This window comes from Emydura macquarii, unplaced genomic scaffold (assembly GCF_026122565.2).
Source record: "Emydura macquarii macquarii isolate MOO-44397 ecotype Brisbane River unplaced genomic scaffold, CSIRO-AGI_Emac_v2 contig_2422, whole genome shotgun sequence".
Taxonomy (NCBI): Eukaryota; Metazoa; Chordata; order Testudines; family Chelidae; genus Emydura; species Emydura macquarii.
In genome coordinates this window covers 20,090,538-20,112,922 of record NW_027132559.1, presented here as the reverse complement: position 1 = coordinate 20,112,922, position 22,385 = coordinate 20,090,538, and the positions used below count along the sequence as shown (strand labels likewise).

General features: G+C 43.2%; 1 protein-coding gene across 1 annotated transcript in view; it reads right to left on the bottom strand.

Annotated features, from left to right (window-relative positions):
• The window catches only part of RAPGEF5 (Rap guanine nucleotide exchange factor 5), a 225,789-nt gene that overhangs the window by 101,029 nt on the left and 102,375 nt on the right, over nt 1-22,385 (bottom strand). The window lies entirely within an intron of this gene.

Genomic DNA, 22,385 nt, shown 5'->3' with positions numbered 1-22,385 from the left:
CGAACCACGCCCCCTGAGGAAGGGAGAGAATGATGGATGCAAGCATCACCATACGGAACTTGGTCTTTCTGATGAAAGTATTGAGTAAGTGGAGATCGAGGATAGGGCGGATGTCCCTGTCCTTCTTTGGGACAAGAAAGTACAGGGAGTAGAAGCCCCTGCTGATGAAAGGGGTGGTAATGGGTTCGATTGCACCCTTCCTGAGGAGGCTGTCTGCCTCGTCTTGAAGAAGGGTGTCATGGGCAGGGATCCCTGGAAAGAGCCAGGGGAGGAGCAGTGAGTAAGGAAGCTGAGGGATTCTACTGCGTAGTTGAGTAGCTGTGTCATACAACCTCCAAAACCCAGCGATCCATGGTGATCTTGCCCCAGTGGTGGGTGAATGGGGCAAGATGGCCCCCGAAGGTGGTATGGTCAGTGACTTGGGGGGTTCACGGCTCTCGACCGTCACATCAAAATTAGACCTTCTGCTGGTAGCAAGGCATGGGCAGTGGAGATAGCAGTGGCCGATAGCCGTGGGTGCTAGGATCAGGGGCACCAGTGGGCGACTTCCTGGTACTTGGTGTAGGTGGGTTTGTATGGCAGGTTGGGGCATGGCTGGAACCGGGGCTTAGGTTGCCGGCAATGACCGAAGGGTTTCCCATGAGTCCTTTAGTGAATGCAGGACTTCGTCTGTTTTCATGGAGAACAGCTTATCCTCATTGAAGGGCAGGTCCTGGGTGGTAAATTGGACCTCCCTGGTGACGTGCCTAAGTGACACCTGGGAAAACTGGATGACTGGAACCATGTTTCACATCTCATCACCACCTCCATGGCATAGCCTGGAGGCTGACCTTGGCCACCAGGCAGCCCTCATCCAGCATGGCCTGGAACCGCTGATGCTTGACTTGTGGTATGTCTTCCAAGAACTCTGCCAGCTTAGCATAAGTGTTAAAATCATACTTGGCCAGCAAAGCTTGATAATTGGAAATGTGGCATTGGAGTGGAATAGAGTCTGTGGCCCATGAGGTTCAGGCACTTTGCTGCCTTATAGGAGGGTGGGGGAGTGGAGCAGTGTTGACATGCCTGTTCCATGGCTGCGTGCATGACCAGCGAGGCATGGGGGGGGAGGGGAGGTAAAACAGAGTCAGCGCCCTTACCTGGCATGAAGTACCTGCATCTTGGGTATGGGGCGCAGGATGCCAGCTTGTGCCACACAGCTCGTGCGGGCTGCAAAATGGCATTGTGAATGGATAGAGCTACACGCATCAGTCCCCAAGGCTGGAAAATATCCAGCAACTGATGAGGTTCATCCAAAATCTCCTCCAAGGAAATGCCCAGATTGAGGGCCACCTGCAGTAGCTGCTCCTGGTACTGGTGGTAGTTGTCAGGAGGTGAGAGAGTCGGTGGGATCAGGGCCTTATCCAGAGAAGAGGAGGCTGACTTCAGAACCAGTGGTACCAGCAATGCCAGGTAAAACTCCAGATCCTTCCCTGGGTCCGAGGTGGGCTGGTATGAGGCCACCAACGGTGATAAAGGTCCCACACAGGCCAGTGCTGCCATGAGGCTGAGTCCTGATGGTACGGTGGGCCCCACAGATGCGAGCCCCTAGGATATGGTCCTTCTGCTGAAAAGCCCTACAAGTCTGAAGAAGTCTCTGGAAATGACAGAGCCGTCAGTGCGAGCAGTACCGCAATCCATGGAGGCAGGTTGTGGCTAAGGAGGAATGGCTCATCCACCAGTGGGTTGCAGCAGTTCAAGGTGGGAGGTGAGGACCAGTGAATACATCCGGCCTGGTGTCCAGGGCACATCCCATTGTCTGCCAAACTGAGGAAGGGGACGCAGAGTGGAGCCCGGAAAATCCTGTGATGGCTGCGGAGCACACACCAGCAGGCTATCACAACCCTCAGTCCTCGCAGGAACCAGTGGTGCCAGCTGGTCACACTTCTGCTTCACCTTGGCCCCTGCCTTAGGGGGTGGCCCTGTGGGGTCATCACGTGATGTCTCACCCCTGACCAGAACGGGCTTGGGTAGGGAATGCAATATGTCACAGCAATCTGCGAAGGGGACCTGCTGCAGTGTTCGGGAGAGTGCTTGTGGCTCTCCTTGTGCATCTTCTCATGTCTCGGTGGTGCCAACGAATCCGAGTGTGAAGCAGAGGACAGAGCACTCACCACCAGTGAGGGGCAATGCACCGTTGGCAGTGATGGTCTGGGATGGGACTCCACACGGAGCCAGAGCGCCTTTGTCATGGGGAACTTGCAGAGGCACAGAAGTCAAGCATTACAGGTCCTTGACGGGAAGGACCAGCAGATATTGCAGCGGTTGACAAGGTGCATCTCGCCCAGGCAATAGAGATAATGCATGTGCTCATCATTCATGAAGAAGGAGCGACGGCACAACACAAGGCACAGTTCTTGGACCCCTGCTGAAAAAATTCTGGCTCTGATGCATGCGCACCTGCATTTGGAATACACTTTGGGACCATCATTCAAAGAAGAACTTCTCCCTTTTTTATTTTGAGTCTTAACTGGCACAAAATAGTATTTTTAGGACAGTTATCTAAATGTTGCCACTGCCATCAGAGCTTTCAGGATATCTGAAAACAATTCCCCCCCCAGGAAATGGCTTAAAACTCTCCCACCAGGAAAAAATAAGATTTTAAAAAAATGTTAACCATTTGATGATGATTACATTTGTTCCAGAGCTGTTAATGTGACGAATAGTGAGCTAACTCCATTTTCAAGGTCAAGCGATTAAAAGGAACAATGACAGTCAAAGAAAAGTAACTTTTATTTATTTCTTGTGAGCTGGAAGCAGCTTCAGTGAACTGCAAATACTCAACAGAATAACCACAAATGCAACAGATTAATTTAAAAAAAAAAACTCCAAAATTAATTACAGTTCGTTTACCTCATTTTATCAGGACAATTCAGTACACTTTGACCTAATCCTCCTGCCAAATAATTCTCTAACCCCATATTATTATTCAAATACAATTAAACCCATTTGGTGGAAAAGATTTATGCGCTAAAAAGGGATAAACCAATAAAAGTCAGGATGCTAACTGTAACCCAAAGATTTTTTTTTTTTTAATAGATTATGTATGGCAGGGAATTAGGAGCTCACATGACATTTGACAACCATTTTCCATGATGAAGTAATTTTTTGCAGCTTTCATTTTTATAAAAGCCCTAACCCATTTAGTATTTTTCCATGCCCTTAACAATACAGTACAGATGATGTACATCATCTATATTGTGTAAGGGCAAGGAGAAGGAGTTTTGCTGTGGCAAGCACTTAACATGCACATGGTAAATCAGGAAAAAAGGACAGTGAAAAAAATGGAACAAATGACTTGTTACAAAAGGAAAGGTAACATATGCACTTTTGTATTATCTTTTGTGCTGCAGAGAAAAAAATTGCCAAAATGACAAATCCCCATAATGGACAGTATTATTAGATCATAATTAAGAAGGTTGATTCATAGGTGTGTTGAACCCTCCATCAGTCTGTACAGATCTTTTCCATCCGCCACAACACTGAGTAATACTGGAATCCAGGAACTCACAGCTTTAATGAGTACAAAAGAAATGTAATTTATATAAAAGCAAATGAAGGTTATAGTCAATTTTCACATTACAATGGCAAAGTGCCCTTAACAGTATGTTCATAGTTCAGTTGGAATGCAATGTTTTAATTGCTTTTATTATAGGTAGATCATGAATACCCACCAGAATTAAAACAGGAACTTATGTTCTTTCTACTATTATTTCCTTTACTGTGTATTATATATGACACGAATGAGAAAGCAAGTAATATTAGACAACAGTGCGTGTAACAGTGTAAAGCATTTTTCTAATGATTATTTTTTATAAATTCAATATTTCCAACATACCTTGATGTAGTCTTTTTAATAAAACAGTAAGCACCAGGAATAGTTTACTCATATTACAATGCTGGCTTCAAAAAAGACAAATGCAGTAGAACTGCCACTCTCCTGCTGCCTGAGGGCTAGAGAGTGGGGCTGCACGGCAGGACTCCAAAATCCCGGCACATTGCAAAGCAAAGCTTCACGGGGCTCTTTACACAAGAATGCAGAAGGTGCATGTGTGGGGGATGGAACAATGGAAAGGGCACGAATAGTGGGAACAGCCTTAAGTCATTGGCCAAAGACCCTGCATAGGGTGAGCACAGAGGGCTAGGGCTTTGCTGTACAGGTGGCTTCTGTCCCTTCAGCTTGTGTGTGGGTGGGTGGTTCCCACAACAAAACACAAAACTTTCTAAATCGGGGGTACCTAAGGTGAAGCACCTCTATGAAAGTGGCCTGATTTTCAGAGGTCCCAGGCAATGGAAGCTATGGATGCAGTCCACACCCCTGAAAAATTTAGGTGACCAATTTCAGGCACCCCATTTGAAATTTTTGGCCCAAACGCATGTGCTCAGACTTTGTGGAAGAGGATGGGATTTTCAGTCTAATTCAAGAAAGCCCTCTTCAGCCATTCCTTGTGTTCTGTTTAGGTACTTACACAGCCCCTATCACCTCTTTATCTGAATCCCTCTCAAGAATGTTAGTATTTATGCTCACAACACCCCTGTGAGGTAAGGACATATTACTACTCCGATTTACAGATGGGGATTGAGACACAGAGATTTACGGCAGCATGTAGAGTATAGACATTGCACACCCAGCTAACATGGGTATAAATAGCAGTGTAGATGGTGAGTCATGTCTTAGGCAAGTAGAGTCCCCTACACACGAGCCCTATGGTATATACCCTACACGGTTCTACGCACTCAAGCAGTGCTGCCCATGCCTACATTGCTGTTTTTAGCAGTGTAGTATTCCGCTTACTTCCCACTGCCTAAGCCTTAACCCACTGCCTCCCCCTGCCAGAGCCTTTCACACTTCAGTGAGTATGGACACATCCTGGTTTTCCCTGGGGCATGTAGCTACGCTACCCTACATGCCATCGCAAGTGTAAGCGAAGTCTAAATGACTTGCTTACGGTCACACTGGAAGTCTGTATCAAAAAGAAGAACAGAGCTCCTGAGTTCCAGTCCAGTGCCTTAGCCACAAGACAATCACTTCCTCTTATATGCGCTATAAGGGCAGCCAGCCTCAAAAGAGTTCAAATGCTAACAAAGTCACTTGAGTGAATATAAAATATGCAACTCTTATTATTTCTGTGAATACCTCTGTGTGTGTTGGACAGGGAGTTAGCAGAAAGATTAGATTTGTGACATTTAACTAGGAAGATAAATATGCACAGAAGTTTATACAGAAATCAAATATGAAGTCTGCGAAGCAGGTTTTGCTCTGAAAGACTGAAAAATGACTTGAAATTATTCAGAAACTGCTGAATAAAAAGCTAACACACTTTCTGGAAAGAAGGAGCTGATGGGTGATGTAGTCAAGTGGGAGGTGTACCATATTTTTTGATAAACTACTATCCTTTTATTAGAGTCCTGAGACTACATGCAGATTACTGGCTATTTCCACTCTATGAAATAAGAGCCTATAAATACTCTTTGACTGTGATCAGTCTTACTTTGGACAATATGAAAGTGTTTTCCCAAGCTTACAGTTATTTGATAAATCTCTATGTACAATAAATTAATATGTACATAAATCTATACAAACTAAGTTCAGGGTTGGTTTTTCTTAAATGTTGCTGTCTCTGATGTATTTAGTGCAGTAGGATGTGTGAGTAAGCCTCAATCTCCCAAGTGGGGGAGGGGTCCGTCATATCCTTAATGAAATCTTGAGAATGCCCCCAAATCCCTCCCCCTCACTGGTCCCATGAAGCCTCAAATGAAGGGCATCATTATCCTGAATGAGTAGGATTAGGCATCTCCCTATGGAGTTTGTTAATGCCACTGTTCAAATGGTGAGATGAGTTGCTGTTGAGCAATATGAAGCACTCCTCCCACCTTTACCCTCTCCTTGGAGCGGAGTATGCGGCATTCACAACACTGCTGACCTCCACTGTCTCAGTCAATGAGAGGCTTGGACACAGAATAGACCATAACTTGTGAAGGAAGATTGATTTACAGTGAGGTTGAATATTTTTCCCCCCCAAAAATGAGTTAATCAAGTCTAGGAAATGAAGAGAAATCTATCTAGATATACTTATATAGCATGGTGACTAGTGCCTTAAAAATCCCATATAGGTACTGACAGATTAGGCTGAATCAATCAATTGTACTATGAAGATTCAAAGCTTCATGACTTGAGATGAGACAAAACCAGAATCTCCAGCCAATTGCCATCCAAGAACACCGATGTTTCAGATAAAAGGAAACCTAGATTTGAATCACCCATTTCTGATTTTTCAAAATCAAAACCCAACTAACAAAGATTTGCATATGCAGAATGAAACCATGGCCTCTTCATCCCAGCTCTGATCATTTCTTTTTCCCCCTGAACTATCTAACTCTGTATACTATCCTATTTAATGTAGGTAAACATCATAGGATTCTATTCTGCAAAAACTAAAATTTCATTTATTGTGTGTGCGCGTCTCTATGTATATTTCACTGGTTTCTGTTGTGACTTGCTGATACCTGACCACTTTGTAATATCAAGAATATGTGGTTGGAAAGGCAGGTTAACTATTAAAAAACCCTAAGCCTATAACAATATATTAACTTCCCTACAAAACGAAGAAATGCAGTGAAATTGCTACTGGTTTCCAAAAATAATATAAACCTTCTTAATTCTCTGTAGGTTATTCCATACTAAGTAATTTAGGACTAGGTTTTTCCTAGCCTGTACGCAGGTGCACAGCATGGGGGGAAGGAGTAAGGATCTGCCCCAGACCCCCTGTGCATCATGCATAAGGGTCAGGCAGAATCACTGCCCCTGAATTCAGAGAGCACAGGGTTACTCCTACCATAGCCCAAAGGGGATAGAGAAGGATGAGTAGGTGGAGCCATGCAGGAGGAAGGAGGTGAAGTGTGCTACACCCGTTAAAAGGGGTGTAGCAGTTTGCACCTTCCCCTGAGTGCTGGGGAGTGCTACATGGCATTTGGCCCCTTGCAGACAGACTGTCTCTAGTGCTCACCTGGGGGCAGTGCAGGCCCCTAAATGGTACAGCCCAGCCCTTAGAGCTTTGAAAATCCTTTCCAGGTTTGATGTTCAGCAATCTGCTGAAAGTAGTAACAGATGCCTTTAACACTGTTATTCATGATCTTCCTGATTTAGGTCATTCAACTCTTTTCTAAGTCACCAAATGAAGCCATAGTGTTTCCTTGCATCTAGTGATCTCTATTATTCTCACAAGTCAGAATATTCCATATTCTAAAGTGAGCACGACAGGGAGGGACAGAAAGCCCAGAACCCCAAGCTCGCAGTTTTAGAAAATGCATTCCATAATGGGCACCAGGTCACTGCTCATTTCAAACCCTGTTTCATGTTTTCACATGCAACATCCAATTAAACTCTTTATAGCATATTTAAAATGAAAACCATGTGTCTGCACTGGAGACCCTCATTTTCATGTGCTGTGAATTAGATCATGGAGGGTGCTGCACAGAGTTAGAAATATTAATTAGGAAAGAAAAGGGGGGTTACCTGCTTTGATTTAAATTAGGACAGTCAGCAAGGATTCATTAAGGGCCAGGCTTTTCATTCCCTTGCTCTTTGTGCTGCCATTTACATCCATGCAAAATGAGTGCAAAGTGCATATTAAATGTCATCAAATCAGAATTCTTCACTTGCTTGCACAGTGGCAGTGTGTTACACCCACTTTGCAAAAGGGGTGCCGGACTACATATGGTGCAAGGTGGTGAAGAATCAGGCCCCAAGGACCTTATCCTGCTCCCACTGAAATCCATGGTAAAACTCCCATCAACTTCAATGGGTCCAGAACTGTGCCTTAAAAGAGGTCAGGCTTACCTAAGAGGACTGTTGGCCCCTTACTGAAACTGAGTGGGGGTTTTTGGTTGGCCACCTTCCTGTACCAAAAGAAAGGGGAAGGGTCGATGAGAAATCAAGAGACTGACAGTCCCCAGGGCCAGTGGGGAGAGGCCAAGGCTCCAGGTCAACCTGATTGACAGGGTGGACAGGCCAATGAGGAAGCCAGGAGGCCAGGGGTCCCGTCCTCCATGTGAGCTGGAGCTGCCTGGGCAGAGCGGGGCAGAGCTAAGGAGAGAGCAGCAGCCAGAGAAACTGCACAGGGAGCAGAGCTGGAGGCAGAGCAGCGGCCATGCTGAGGCAGAGTGGAGCTGGGGCTGGAGCCATCTGGAGCCGGTGCGGAGAGCCACTGGGAAGAGCGAGGGGGACCCTGGGCATAGGGCCCAGCGCAGGGAAACGCCACCAGTCAAGAGGCCTCACAGGCCAGGCTTGGAGGGGGATCATGCCCTGACAGGGGGGGCCAACCCTGGGAAGAAGGGTCCTGCCACCTAACACCTGTGGGTGTGTGGCCACCACCAGAGCAAGTGTCTGACCCGCAGTAACCTTGCAGCACAGCCTGGGCCTGGGACACGAGAAACAGACCGTGAACTTCCCTTACATCCCGGAGACAGTGTGTGTAGTGTCACCGTGCCCACGGGGCTGCGTTAGGTGTTGTCCTTTAATCTTTTCCATTTTTTCTATTGATGACTGTTTAATAAATTGTATTTGCTTTGAGCTATTGGCAATGATCAGTGGGCCAGAGAAGCATCCAGCTCCCAGAGAACTACTCAGGGTGTACCACCAGTTACATTTAGAGATGATTATGGTATTGGAGAGTGGAAGGGGAGTCCTCGTGATCAGGCAGACCTCTGGGTAAAGGGAATGGGAGCAAGGACTTGGATCCTTTTGCTAACCAACTCCACTGGGGTAGTGTATAAGCCAGGAAAGTTCCCCACAATAGCAGGACCATTCCCCTGCTTACACTTAGCAAGCAACAAAGAGGCCACAGAGAAGAAGCAATGGACTCATAGTTTTGGGGATTTTAGGAATGCTTGTGATAAAAAAAGAAAGAAAGAAAGAACAAGAAAAAGATCTACACAAAAGGTAACACCAGCTTTCCCTCTCCATTTTTTGCCAAGGAGGAGATGAAAGAAGCAGAAAACCCACTCCAGGGAGCAAAAAACTATTGATCTGAGATGACTTACCATCCCTCCACAACCATGCCTCCTCCAAAAAGATCTCTCTGCAGCTGGGGTTCTTGCCGTTAAGGGAGGAAGTGGCATGAGGGGGTCGTGGCTGGGCGAGGTCTGCGTTTTAACAGCAATATTCCCAAGCTAGTGGCTTCTGCAAAATATCTGATATGGTCAGCATTCATTCCAGTGAGATCCTGATCCATGCCTTCAAACTTTTTTAGAAAGACTGTTTCGCCCAGGTACCCAGGGGGAGGTATTAGCAATGTGGCAGCAGCTGGGGCCAAATAAGGCCTTGTCTACACATGGGATTTCTGCCATCAGTGGCGAGCTGCCTCTGTAACTATAGCAGTGCTAACCCTACTACAGACAGGATAAACTGAAATTTGCACTGGTGCAGCTTACCCCTGCTGCAAACTGGAGTACATCCTGATTTACAGCAGCATTTCCTGTCTGTACTAGGAGCATGCACTAGGTCAGCTACTTTGGTGACTGCCCAGCGAGTGCTGTAACCAAGCCAAATTCCCCAAAGTAAACAAGGCCTACAGCTCTAAGTGAAGCCATACTGCTGTGGTAGACAGAAAGGTCAAGGAAGTCGCATCCAGGGTCTGGTCTCCACATGAATACCCCAGTTGTCCGGACGAACTACCAAACCTCCCATTCCAGAAAGGACGATGAGCCCTGAGTCTCAAGGACACAGTTTTCTAATGAACTTTGGCCCTTTTAAAGCTTTTAGCTCAGAAAAGCCCTGATCTAGTCCTCAGTGAGAGCCAAATCCTGATACTCTTATTTAGTTTCAACTCTGAGAAAGAAATGAGTAAAACGGATGCTATGTTGACAGAAGATAGCGCCTCTTGGGGAGGTGGAGTACCTATGCCAACAGGGGAAGCTCTCCTGTCAGCATAGGTAGCACTTTCAGTAAGTACTACAGCAGCACTGGGACAGCTGTGTAGACAAACCTTTAGTAAGGACTTCAAGATTTGCCCCAATGTGAGGTTCAGGATAAAAGTACTTCTTTTGAATCTTGAAGACAGTTGGGTACTTGTGAGCTGGCCTTGAATGCTACATATTAAAAACATTATCAGCCTTCCTTTTAGTGTTCTCCCTATTGTGACAGGGCCAGATCGCACGGCTATGAAAGGGTACTGGAAGGCATGTATATTAGCCCCAGGCTCCATAAAGACCTCTTCCCTGGGTAACCCAGCTGGGGCGAATTCAAGGCAATTGGGCCAATTGGGCCACCTGGAGCCTATCAAAGAAGCTGCCCCAGCAGTTAAAAGCCTCCATTTCAGGCAGGCCATGAAGGCTGAAAGGGAGTTAACAGCCAGAGGGGAGAAAGCAGAGCAAAGAGAAGTGAAGCAAAGCGGAGAGGAGCTGCCCTACCGTAGCTACAGCCGCAAGGCTTGGGACTATCATCTGCTGCTGCTACCACACCGCGACGGAGAGGCTCCAGCCGGGGAAGGCCGAACAACCCTTCACGCCGGTACCAGGGAGCAGGCTACAAGCCAGGGGGGCCACGGACAGGCGACCCAGGGAAGGTAGTCAGTCTCAGGGACTAAGCAGGGTGAGACCACTCCTCACAGGGTCCCTGGGTCGGGGGCCTGGGGCAGAGGGCAGGACCGGGTCCCCCCCCTTCACTCCTCTCCCAGCCGCACCACTGGCGTAGCCGGTGAAGCGCAGGATCCACAGGGCAGAACAGGCGCACCCTGCCACACTACATTTAGGAAACTAATTTATTTAGTTTAACACAGAAACATGGAGAACTCAGGGGTGGTCTACACTACACAATTAGGTTGATGTAAAACAGTTTACGTCAACCTAATTATGTCTGTGTCTACACTACAGCCTTGCTCCTGCTGATATAAGTGCCCTACTACACTGACATCATAACTCCATCTCCACAAGAGGCATAGGGCAAGGCAGTGTCTGTGTAGTCACTGCCTTGCTTACACTGACTGTTGGCTGTCTTGTCAATTTCATGGCAGGAGCCATGAAATTGACAAGAAAACAGGGATCTAGAGCACAGCTGCCCCCCTCACTGCAGGGAGCTGGGCTGAGTGGGCTTTCTTGTCAATTTCAAGGCTCAGAGTTGTGAAATTGACTAGGCTGCCTGGCTCCTTATTGGGAGTGGGGGAGAAAAAAGGGGGGATGAGAAGACTCAGTGGCTCCCCCCTGCTCCCAACAGGATATGGGGAGTGGAGGGAAGGGCAGCCTGATGGGAGTATGGGAGGAGCCAGCTGAACTGAGAGACCCGGTTCTCAGCTCCCCACAATACCCCTCAGGCTGGTGAAAGCATACCCGGTGAAGACATGCACCACCGACTCAAGGAGGTTAGTGTGGATATGTATCACCTCAATAATTACTGCAGTGGCTGTAAGTCGACCTAATATAGGTCAACATACGTTCTAATATAGACATACCCTCAGTTCTTCCATGTTCCCTGCATGTGTGAGAAAGTAGATGGAAGGAGGCATCTAGTACAGTGTCAGGGTTATAAGGAATGGGTTTATACAATATATCAAAAAATTTGGAAGAATGACATGCAGAATGTCATGAAATTTACTGAGCACAGAAATATGGGATGGAATAGTAAATACAAAAAAAGGACAGCTTTAAAAAAAGATTACTTTGAATTTATGAATTGACAACTCTGCTTTTCTAAAAGGAGAAAATAACATTAATTCATCAGACTAAAAACATAAGCAGATAAGTGGTTTATGCAATTCAGTCTACACAAATATATGATAATGAGTCTGGGGACAAAAATAAGAAAGGGTAATAAGCCATACACTATAAAACAATGAGCTGGAGAAAGATATAGGCGTTAAGCTGGTAGATAAAACATCAAAGCATTTAGCAAAAAGAAAATTCCAGGAAGTATAAATAGGACTCTCAGAGAAGCAGGAGGGAAATATTCAGTCATTATGTTATAAAAAGGCTACTAATTAAATGGAGAAGGTGCAATTAAACAACTTAAGAGCTTAATTTATTTTAAAAGCTTAGATAAACTTAGCGTATATGCTCTGGAAAACAGGATTTCAGAGATGTCTACAAAATTCTGAGGAGAGCACATGACAGCGTACAATCATGGGTGGTGGGTATAATAGGCTAAACCTCCCCTGGCACTGCTGCTGCTACCCTTGGGCCATGGTGGCCCTGCCTCTTCCCCTTCCTGCTAGGAGCAGGCTTTGGCCAGAAGTTTTTGCTTATTTATTGTGCGCCATGCAGGTTCCCAGGCAGCTGAGGAGGCAGTATCTGCTACTCACCTTCCCGGGACCCTTGGACTCCCCAGGGAGATCACGGATGTACTCTGAAAGCTGAGTAGCAGATATCACCTCCTCAGCCACCCGGGAATGTGCATGGCGCATAATAAACAAACTCAGCTTGGGGTAACTGGAGAAAATGAACCGTGAGGGCCTTTGGAGAAGGGACGGTTGGTGAAGGAGAGGAGGGAGGGCAGAGCAGGGGGAAGAGGGATGAGGCGAGGGGCTGAGCAGGCTTGAAGCAGCAGCAGGGGGGCTGAGTGGGGAGGAGGGAAGAAGAGGAGGGACGCATGTAGTGAGTGGGCCAAGTGGGGGAGAGGTAAGGGCAGTGTATGGAAGGGGCCACAGGTAGAATAGGAAAGAATGAGATCATGGGTCAAATTCTCTGCTTTTGCAAACTAACACAGCTCCATTGGGTTCAATGAAGCTGTGCCAATTTAAACAAGCAGAAAATCTGCCCCCATGTTTTTAAGTACCGGTGTTTACTAAGATAGAGTACAGCAATATTCAAATTCTAGAAGCATTTTAAAATGATATTGTTTGTTCAAAGGAATGTTAAAAGGACTGTAGGAAACTGTTCCCCTTGGGGCTCTCTCATGTGGCAGGCCAGCAATGCCACTCTGACAAACAAAGGGCAGCAGGGGGAAATGACTCATGAAGAAAATAAAAGGAGAGAAACCAGGTACTAGGGTGTGGGGAAACAACTTCTTTAAACATGTCTGAGGACTTTTCCCTTAATTGGCCAAACTGTTGGGCTGGATAGTCAGAGAAGCCCAATCAATTACTTAAATTGTATGTTCCTTGAGGCAGGAACTAACTTTTTTGTTCTGTGTTAGTACAGCGCCTAGCACAATGAGGTCCTAGTCCATGACTGGGGTTCCCAGGCATTACCACAATACAAATAAATAGTCAAACAAATAGGTTTTAAGGCAAATCAAGATTCAAAGAGATCTATACAGAGAGGAAAGTCCTGCTTAGGGGAATGAAAGAGCATGAGGAGAAGTTACTGTGCCCACTTCATTCTTACTGCAATAAAGTTCTGTTCAGCTTCTCAAGTGAGGGGCTCTCTGCCTATATATTCTTTCCAACACTCTCTTCCATTCAGGGTGCAACAAACTTCTACTGTGTCTTTCCCTACCAAGTAACCCACGACACTTTGTAAACATTCATCAGCCACTAAGATTCACAGTACCTTTGCAAATACTATTTTAAACAGTTCTGACTCTCGGTATTTTCACCTGTAGACAATACCACCTCTCAAGGCTATTTGAGCTATTGTCAAATCCAAGAACAATGAGTCATCGACCTAAACTAACTAAAAAGAAGGACCAGCACAAGAAGTATTTGTTTGGAATTTCCCTCTATACAAAGTAGTTAAACATTATGGAATAAGTTACTAATAGCAGCAGTTAGAAGAGTTTTTAAGAGTAGAGCACACATATGAAGCAAAGAAATTCTATGGAAATACAACATAACTCAAAGGAAGAGGTTGTACATCCTGGTATCCTGCAATTCCACAGGATGTTCCCACATTGCGCTGACCACACAGCTTGTGAGCACACATTTTACTCCTCTTGACAGTTTTACTTTTACAAAAATGAGGACCTGTCAAGCCTTTGACTGGGTATTTCGCACAGTTCATATAGGCTATTCTTCTCCAAAACTTTGGTGAGACAAGTAGGATTTAATTGAAATGTATAAATTATTTTATTTGGTCCTTTTAAGCAAACATCTATGTTCACTGGAAATTAAACAACGGTACTAAGAAGAAGTTTTGTCAAAATGTAGTAAATAATGGAATTTAACTTTCTGGAATGAAAACCTTTCCAAGAGACCAAATTAAATCTCTTTTAATAGCCAGATAACTGAACCTAGTAGTGCAGGCTGTTTAACACCCTGTCTGGCACTCTTAGGGTAGGTCTACACTGCAATTAAAAACTTGAGGCTGGCCTGTGCCAGCTGAGTCAGGCTCACGGGTCTCCGGCTAAGGGGCTGTTTAACTGCAGTGTAGACTTCCCAGCTTGGATTGTATGCCAGGCTCTAGGACCCTGGGTGGTGGGAGGGTGCCATGGACTCAGGCTCTAGCCCAAGTCCAAAACGTCTACACCTCACTTAAACAGTCCTTGAGCCTGAGTCAGCCGGCATAAGCTATCTAGTTACAATGCATGTCTACACAGCAAAGAAAAAACTTCAGCTGGCCCATGCCAGCCCACTCAGGATCACAGGGCTGTTTCATGGCAGTGTAGCATTCCGGGCTTGGGTTGGAGCCCAGGCTCTAGGATCCTGCAATCTGGGAGGTGTAGCACTGGCTGCTGGATAACTTGGGTCAAGACCTCAAAGAAGGGTGAAGTGTACCAATTCACTGGTGGGTGAACTTCAAAGGAATGTTAAAAGATACAGTTGTATATCTAGGCAATTCCCTTGTTAGAATAAATGTTAACTGTATTTGTCTTCATCTACCTACATCCTGCTTAATGTATATTAGTGTAACTCAATTACCCTGTTGTCTCGATATACTTTTTCATGTCCTGTAACTCTGTAATTACCTTTACACTATGTATGCAATGGTACTTAATTAACATTAGGTCAAAAGTCCTGTATTTAAAATGTTTAGATGTGAAGTTACTTGATGTGTAAAATCTAACGAAGAATTGTTCCTAGCTATCACATTGTGTTTCCATTAACTCTGTGGCCCATCAATGGTAACTGAAGTCCTGGAACTTTGAATGAGAAGGTTGTTGACTTCTAAGCAGGAGTCATCATGTGAAGGACAAAGGAAGATCCACAGACTTTGTCTGCTTTTAGTCAACAAAGCAAGACCCATACAGTGATGAAAATGCTTGCTAGAGACTGTTTTCAACTTTAAAAAGGCACAATGGGAGTGATTCTGCCTCTCTGATTGATCTGAATGCAGATACTAGAGAGAGGCCTCCAAAAGCCATTTTTGCAAAGTCCTGAGGAACTTATGAAATGACTAAGGCCATATCTACACTAGTGAGCTTACAGCAGCACAGCTGTATTGGTACAGCTGTGCTGCTGTAAGATCGTTTGCGTAGCTGCTTGATGCTGACGGGAGAGAGCTCTCCCATCGACATAATAAAACCAACTCAACGAGCAGCATTAGCTATGCTGGCACCCACGGACATAGCACTTTGTACACTGCCACTTATGCCGGCGAAACTTATGTTTCTCTGGGGTGTGTTTTTTCACATCCCTGAGCAACATAAGTATTGTCAACATAAGTGGTAATGTAGACATGGTCTAAGAGACTGGCAGATTACTACATCTCTAAAGGAAAGCTGGCACAACAGATATAACATGGCAAGAGATAATACCCCGTTAACGTGCTTTACACAGTTCTGGATGGACCACTTGTAAAACTGAGACAGTCCCATACCTATTCAGTCTGTAACCTATCTGTAGAAACTCCCAATGTGTTAGCCCCATTTGATCCAAAGTCTCTCTGCATTAGCTGATGACAGGGCAAAACTAATTATGATAATGGGAGTCAAAAGCCATAAATCAGCAATTAAACTACCTAAGGTCTAGATTAAGGCATAGACAACCTAGTTATAAGCCTATGGCCCAATTCATGGGGGGACCCAAGTTGAGTGGAGCTGCAACCCCATGCACCAGGCTGCCACACCACTCATTCAAATTTGGCCTTACCCACCACCTCCATCATGATGGAGAGGCATCAGGGTCAAACCTGAATGGGCAATGGGGCAGCCAGCATTGCTACTCCTTGCTGCTGCTGTGGGGCTAGCTCCTGCAGCAGAGCTCACCCCTGAGGGCCTTCCTGCAACCTGTGTTCCTTCTGTTCTGCCTACAGGACCTGCTCTGTGACAGCCTCAAGACCTGCTACAAGTATGGGGAGCTGCACTGACTGCTCACACAGGAAGCTGGCTAGGAGAGGGGCAGCAGACAAAAGGTTTTTTCTAGGGCCCAACAATGGGTTAATCTGACCCTGATTTACCTAATGTATCCATCACAGGCAGGGTGGACACAATAGCGCTCTCTATTTTTCACAGTGCCTTTTTAAAGCTGAAGCACACATCAAGTTCACTGGTTATATCTGGATGTCATTCTAAGCCATTATTTTGATGAGAATTTCCAACAGTCTACTGATTACTGAAGGGCAATTCAATAGTACATCAACGCAAGGCCACTGCTTCATTACACTAACAGATACTGCACCTCTGGACCTGCACTGACAGTTATCTTTGTTCATTTGCAAGTGGACAGCTGAACTGATGGGAGCATTCTGAACCAATTCTATTGTGTCATGTCTGAAATTTCCTTTAAAAATCCCCCAATATTAAATCATCTATAGTAACTGGGGCCCTGCATTGTTAATCTTCTTTTGCAAATCCTTTCATGGCTTCAATCCAAACACTAACTCATTTCGGTAAGCAAATTATCTGTCTTATTAATTAGAATGTTGATTTAAAAAGTTTAAGGATAGTTCCATATAAATTAAGAAAATAGCTATAAATATTTGTTGTAGTTTTGAAAACATAGCTCCACTCTTCCTCCCTAAATTGGCCAATACCCAGGGAATAACACAATAAAACAAATATCTGTCTCCTGGCTAATATATTTATTCTATATAGCAGGGAGGGTTTTAGAACATTTTCATACCATTTTTTTTAGATTCTGAATTAAAATAGTCCCACCCTGGGCCAGGTTGCATAGTTTGGGGAAATACTTAGCATTGATAGAAAGTCATATTTCTTATTTAGTATGAACACACAAGAGAACTTCATATGTATTGTCTGTGAACATTAATATTAATTTGCATTAACACACATGCAATTGACCAGACTCCATGAAATTATTAACGTGACATAAGTAGTTTTCCCAGATTATTTCCATAAAAACATTTTATCAGTTACTTTGCGTACTTTTTCTGTTTCGTTACGTTAATACACAGCCATTATAAGATGAAGCAGTTAATTTGTGTATTTTCTTAAGGATGGCCTGTAAAAATGTCAGCTAATGAATTCAGTATTTTGTTTAAATTAAATATTGGAAATATGTTTTATAGAGAGATTTGAGCAGTTTCTGGCCAAAAAAACCTTTCCTTAAGCCAGTCATTGTGCAGGTGATCTAATTGTTTAAAAAAAGAAAAAACAACATCAGACATATAAGAAATTATGTTTTAGTGCAAAACATTTCTTCCAAATGTGCTTAATGACACGATCATAAAAGCTGTACATAGTAGCTTTATGTATAAGAGTCTACATTCTATAATATAATTGATGCCAATAGTAAGTAAATTATTATTTGAAAAAGCAGTGTCATTTTTATGGCTGAACTGTTCAATAAAAATTTCCATATTTATTCTCCATCAAAACAACTGTTTTTCTTCAGCTCATTTTACTGAGGAGAGAATAAATTGTGTAATATTATGAACATCCAAGTCTAAGCATAGTCTAAATTTCCATTAGTATATGGATATTATCCACTTGTAAAATATTATAAAAACTGCCAACTTGCAGTTGTATTAACCACAGGATAATAGTAAAGATGCATAGAAAAGCAAGATTTCCATGTAATATAAGTGATTTGTTCAAAGGAACATATCCCAACTGATAAATATTTGTTCTATAATATTAATACTTGATGGACTCGCCAAGTTTTATTTATTTATTATTTATAAGGTCTTATTGAACTACATTAATTGATGTACACATGTACTTCTGAGACCAACAATGATGGTTACCTTTTCTCACAGTTGAAACAAGAATGAACAAAAAACTAGTTTTCTGGATTTTATGGAATTTCTTATTAATTCATTTTATTTACTTTCCAAAAACACCTTTTTCATTGCAAGTAGTGGAGTACGGCATGGTGGGAACTATTCCCACTGTTTCATACATTTATTAGAACAATTCATTCTATACTAGTTAGAAAAACCCAATTTTGAATCAATCTAAAGCACACACTGCATGGAATTCAGTAATAAAATATTTTATTCTAACACATTAATGAGCAGGAATTTGATAGCAATATCTGTTATTTATTTTTCATTTTTATCTATAGGTTAGTAAACATTGTTACATTACATCTATTTTATAAACAATATTTTGTAAAATATGTATTCAGCATGATGTTTAAAATATAAAGTCATCATGGTAATTCATCAATGAAAAACCTCAAACTAAGGAAATTCATGAATAGAAAGCTTAATTAAGAGAGAGTTAAGATTGGGGATACACAGAGAGAAACTTATTAGAATGTTATATTTTAAAATAACCAAACATATGAAAGTATGGAAATTTAGACTTAAGGTTTTATACACACACCCTAGCTTGACACCCCCTATAGACCAAAAATCGCCTCATTCTGTTCCCATATCCACACCACACCTCTCCTCCTGGCCACCTGTTTGATATGGGCCAGAAACATCACTCTCTCATATTTACCAGTTCCGGCCAGAGCCTTCCACACTTCACCTGCTCATTGTGGACCACAGATCGCAACCTCTAACATCTTACCTTCCATAAAAGAAGCAGGTAAAGTCTCTTATGTGCCAGAGAGCCCAATTTACCCCCATTTTAAACTAGTTGTAGACAGACCAAAAACTCCATGCTATTTCCACATCATCTACTTTTCAAATGAGAATCATATATCTTGCTCTCCAAATACCTACCAGATTTACATCACCCTTACCACCCCACATAAAGAGGCCAAAACTGATTGGGTACAACAGTCACCAAAATAAGCTGAGGCCTCCTCCTTCCCCATAGAGCAGCAGTTCCCCAAGTGGGGTCACTTCATCAGCAGATGGGGTCACGGCATTTTACAAAATGGTGTCCTCTGCACAGCGTGACCTCAAACGCACTGTATGCATGAGGTCACGTCGCACAGAGGATGCTATTTTGCTCTACAAAACAGTGCCCTCCATGCAGCATGACCTCACATGCACCTTGTGTGAGAGATTATGCAGTCCAGAGGACGCCGTTTTGTAAAGCAAAATGGCATCCTCCTTGCGGTATGACCTTGCATGTACAGTGTGTGTGAGGTCACATGGCAGGGAGGACACCATTTTTAAACTGCAACTTCCATGCCGTCTGGGGTAGTGGGAAACAACACATCTGAAAATGGGGTCATGCAAGGAAAATATTTGGAAACCGCTGCTGTAGAGAATATAAAAGAATCAGCACACATGTAGGATATATTACCTTAACATTTGCTGTTAATGATATTGAAAATTCCAAAGCTGTTTTAATCTTATGATTAAAATTTCAGTTAGAGATATCTTAGTTGGCAACATGGAGACACAATTAAGGTTGCCTATAGACGTTTAACTCCAGATTTCCTGACTTTTAAACATTTATTCTATGTGAAATACAAAATACTACTATTTTAATTAGGTTCCTTTTACTTAAGGTATCTATATTTAAAATCTTGACTGTATTAAAGTTTTCTTGTCTGTGCATCTTCCTATAGGATAATGAATAAAGATTCCATTCATATTAAAAATTCCACACAAGGAAAAAAATCCTTGATGTTAGAACTTCTTAGAAACAGTATCTTTTCTTCCAGCAACACGACAAAGTATCTTTAGGAAAAAAAACTTACACTGTCAAAGCCTCATCAAAACATACATTTCTGCTAACCAGTGCAATTTCAGCTTAAAGATACATTTACAGCAAGACTCTCACAGTTAACTGTGTGATGAAGGAATAAAATAAAAAATATTGGAAGAGGAGCGTGGAAGACTGTATGTACATTTCAGGTATAGACAGAACGCTTTTCATTTCAGGAGGGCAGGTCATCCATGAAGATAGAGTTGAGCTCACCAGGAGAGAAGGCTAATGGAAGATTCAGTGCAGTGATACTTATTAGGAAACTGGTGTCTTATTGAGAACATAGAGAACAATGCTAAAGGGAAAACTGAACTCCCTCAATTTTACTGTCTATACAGGTTACCCATTACGATGCATTTCTAAGTAGTTGCTTAGAGTAAATCTGTTTTTAAACAACATGATATGCATATGTATATTTTATACACATTGCTTTGAAAGAACACCACATCCTGATGCATGTTGTTTCTTTAATATTTCAAATGAAAATACAGATTGGGCAAAACCTTATACCAGTTCATTTCCTATAACTTTCCATGGTGTACTCTTATTTGGGGCTAGTCATTCTAATCATCCTTGCTCGCATTAAGTAATCCCTTACTCGGTGAGTAGTTCCACTAAAACCAATTGGCTAGATGGTTTCTTAGACTACATGCCTACAAAGGGGAGTAAGAAAGCCCCTTACGCCTCTGCTTGGGCTACCTGGACCTTAGGTCTAGGCACAAAGGAACGAGTGGACCATAGACAGGGAGTGAGTGCAGTCTTGGCTCCCTCCCTCAAAACTCCAGCTGGCACAGCTGAGAAGATGTTGCAGTTGTCATAAATAGCTGCTCATAGGCCAGCAGTAAAATATCAAATGCACATCCCTGGAGCAGGGGGGAAGCAGGGAGTGAACTGTACTTCAGGATGGACGTCTCTGAGAGCATGTCTATACTGCAAATTAAATACCCGTGGCTGGCCAATACCAGATGGCTTAGGCTCAAGGAGCTGGGGCTAAGGGGCTGTTTAATTGCGGTGTAGCCATTCGGGCTGGGGCTGGAGCCCAGGCTCGAGGATCCTGTGAGATGTGGGGGTCCCAGAATTCAAGTTGCAGCCTGAGCCCGAATGTCTACACTGCGATTAAATAACCCTTTAGCCCCAAACCCATGAGCCCAAGTCAGCTGGCACAGGCCAACTGCAGGTTTTTAATTGCAGTGTAGACATACCCTGAGGCACAATTCTTCCCATTATGCAGCTTACACACCACCCCTTGCTCAGAGCTGTGCCTAAAGGCACAATCTAGCCCAATAAAACTAATTGCAGAGAGTGGTACCACTTCATATGAATAAGGACAGCAGCATCTGTCTCTCAATGAGCTGAAGCAGTCGCTCTGCTAAAGTATGACAGCTTCTGCAAAAATCTTTCAAAGACTTAAGAAAAAATGAGCACTCATATCGCTTTCCATTTTTAGAACTGTATTCTGTTCTACTGTGTGCTGAAATCATAGACTCCAGGACACTGAATTCAGCCTATGCCAGTAGAATGGTCGAAATCAGCAGTCAAGAAACCACTGAAGTTCTGAAATGTTATCATCAAAAATATCTGGTCCTAAAACTTGTACTCTTGCTTCAAAATCCTAAAACACAATTATAAACCTTTACTGGTATTAAATTGTACTTCCATTAGCTCCTACACTTTTAATTGTGTTTTGATAATGCAGTTTAAAAGTATATGGAAATTATGACAGATGCTCACAGCTCATGAATCCACCAAGGAACAGTTCAATTACAGGGATCTGAGCCTGGCTAATTACTTTCCTTCCTCGGATATACCTATTGGTATAATTACATATTTAACTGCAAGAGACAGGAGCTTATATCCTATTGAACAGAACATCAGACTCTCAAAAATAAGATTTCTTCTATCCCCTTTGCTTTGTAGAACCCATACATTAGTGTTGATTGACTTCTCATGGGAAAGCTGAAAAATCATTCTTTGTAAAGCAGAAGTCTCTCTGTACTGCATAGTAAATAAAAAATGGGGGAAGACATGCACATTGCATTGCAGGACTCAAGAGGGTTGTGTTTTTGTTGGGTTTTTTTCCTCCTTCCTGAGCAATTTTAGATAGTATGTGACCAAAAATAATACCTTCTAACAAATGAAAACTAAACAATCAATCAATCTCCCGCAGGAGGATAAAAAAAGGTTACAATGTGCTATCAGCAAAGCAGCTAGTGTTTTAATGCATTTTCAGTCCAGAATTATCATCATTTGAATAAATGCTTTTAGAAGCAGTGAGCAGATAGCTATTTTCTTCAGCTGAATCAAAGAATTTTTGGTTGAATACACAATAATAATAATAATAAAGAAACTGTAAAAACTTCCTATTTAAACCCATCAATTATAATTCATGTTGAAAAGTTCCATGAATATTTTCTGCCAAATTATTATAGAAGCAGAATAATTTTCATTCCGGTCCTTTGGGGGA